This window comes from Lytechinus variegatus, chromosome 7 (genome assembly GCF_018143015.1).
Source record: "Lytechinus variegatus isolate NC3 chromosome 7, Lvar_3.0, whole genome shotgun sequence".
Lineage (NCBI taxonomy): Eukaryota > Metazoa > Echinodermata > Echinoidea > Temnopleuroida > Toxopneustidae > Lytechinus > Lytechinus variegatus.
This window is the reverse complement of record NC_054746.1, coordinates 18,390,854-18,393,573: the sequence shown is the minus strand read 5'-3', so window position 1 is coordinate 18,393,573 and position 2,720 is coordinate 18,390,854.

Here is a 2,720-nt window from a genome sequence, read left to right as displayed (position 1 = left end):
ATCTAGTCTTGATTCAATGACAATGTGACATGGATGCAAGTGTACATGTATAGCAAAAAAGAAAACCCCAAAACGGGCAAAAAAATGAAATTAAATATTACGGGTATTTATTGCAGTATTTTTTCATATTTTGTTTCTTATCTAAATGGGTTGTTTCATCCATCCAAATTAAAAATTAGAATCATTATTTGTGGAACGTCACGCTAATCTCGACCATAAGAGTCTGAATGAAGTAGCCTACATTCCCTACAACTCTGCGAGAGGGAATAAAATAGTACCCAAATTAGGGGGGAGGGGGCTGGTCATGCAAATGAACCCAAAATTTAATAAGATAGTAATGTTAACGTTTTTGTACATATTCATTGGAGAGATGGGGTGGGCTGCATAGGCGGATCCAGCGGGGCCGAGGGACCCCCCCCCCCATTGGCGGAGCAAAAAAACGAAGAAAAAAAGGGGGAAAGAATTAAAGGGGGAAAAAAAGAAAAGAGAGGGGGAAAAAAGAAAGGGGAAACATAAGAGGAGTAGGACGAGTGAACAAGATGAGGGAAGACTTAAAAAATAATAATAAAAAATATTTTATGTTACTGTATAAAATGTTGGTTTACTGACGGATGGTCTAATTTTGGTCTAATCATCAGATGGGCTAACAACATTCGGGCTAAACCCACTTTGTCCAATTCTCTCTTGATCTAATGACCACTCGGTCTAATAGCCGTTTGGTCTAATGCCCAGTTGGGCTAATCTTCACTTGGTCTAATTGTCATATCGTCTAGTGTATTTTATTGTCACTTGGTCTAATACCAGTTGGTCTAATCCTCACTTGGATCATCATTCATTTGGTCGAATATATTGCAGTTGGTCTAATGTGCAGCTGGTCTAATCCTCACTTGGTCCATTATTCAGTTGGTCTATTGTGCAGTTGGTCTAATTTCCAGATAGTCGGCTAACATTCATTTTGTCTACATGCCATGTACTTGGTCTAATTTGTCAAGTTTGCATGGTGACTTTTTTCTATTTTCTGGTAATTTTTTTTGAATATGAGATGAAAAAAAATATTGGGAGATTTTATCATTTTTTGAGATTTTTTGTCTGTTTAGGGGGATTTTTAAAGGTTTAGGGGAAAAGCAATATTTTTTTTTCTAATTTTCTGTAAAATAACGCTACTATACGATTTTGTAGAGGTGGAAAATATGATTTTAATAAGCATCCACTTATATGTATATGATTGTAGATAGTTAACGGCTGGCTTAACACAATCAGGACTCCCAGCTTTTCAAGGAAACAAAAATCCCTGATTTTTCTCTGAAGAAGTTTAAAAATTCCCTGATAATTATTTAACCCATTCCCAGTTTCTCATGTTTTCTAAGTTGTTGCAGTGAATTACTATGATTAGTATTATTATATTTTATATACATGTTGGCCTATTTATTATCATTTCTAATTATATGCCCCCAGTAGGCCTACTTGTAGTAAAAGAGGCTACACTAAAAAAAAAACACCACAACATGTGATTCAATAAATGTTGTTTTCATATACAACAAAATATACAGAGTCTGACTGACTATCGTGCTTTCGAATTCATAGAGCCGATCAAAAATTCCTGATTTTAGCCTCATTTGAGGCATTTCCCCCTTATTTGAGGCAGTTCCCTGATTTTTCCCTGACTGGAAAAACGTAAAAAAAATCCCTCAATATCCTCGATGGGCTGGGAACCCTGTCAATCCATTTTAAGGAGGAGGCGAAGAAGAACAAAAGCAGAATGAGAAGATATATATAAGATAAATGACTACTGTGGTGATAACTGATAAAAGTCTGCAAATGTAGACTGTACTATGCATGCTATTATAACACTACTACGGCTAAGATGGTCGCAGTGATGTTATCGCAGCTAACACAATAAACCTGTTCAGTCAATCAATTACTTTATATTTTTGTTGCTTTCTTCATAATAATTTTAATAATTTTTTTTTCTAAATGAAACCCCGCCATTCGACCATTGTGAGCTACAATGTCCCCAACTTATTGTTATTAGACAAAGTGGTGTTAAACCAACTGGAAATTAGACTAAATGATTTTAGCCCAACTGCTCATTAGACGAATTGGATATTAGACCAAGTGGACATTAGACGAATTGGATATTAGACGAACTGGATATACACGAAATGAGTTTAGACTATGAGAAGTTGGACAAGCTGATAAGTAGACCAGGTGGTATAAGACCATCCGATAATTCACCAAATTTTCGCTCGCGCTTCGCGCTCGCATTGCCTTTAAAGTGATTTACATCCATATATGGAGCTCAAAATTTTGGAGTCAATATACAAAACTTATTTCAGCTCGGAAATCGATTTTTCATTATGATTGTTAAAAAGTGCTCTGTAAAAATTTATGTTTTATGGTCTGAATATCAATATTTTCTGCTCGTGCTGTGCGCTCGCAAAATTTGATTTGTCAGGTATATATTATTTTCCTGTATTCCATAAAGTTCTCAATATCCCTATTCAGGTCAAATTGCCAAAACGTATCAGCTAGCGCTGCATGCTCACATTTTGATTGGGGAGTTATATTATCTCAATATTAATTCTAAAACAAAAAACTTAATTCCACTCAAATGACAGTTTATCAAAAAATTCTGCTCTCGATTAGCGCTCGCATTGATGATTGATTGTTGAAAATTCGTTAACTCATGCATCTTATTCATAACTACAGAAGTATTTAAA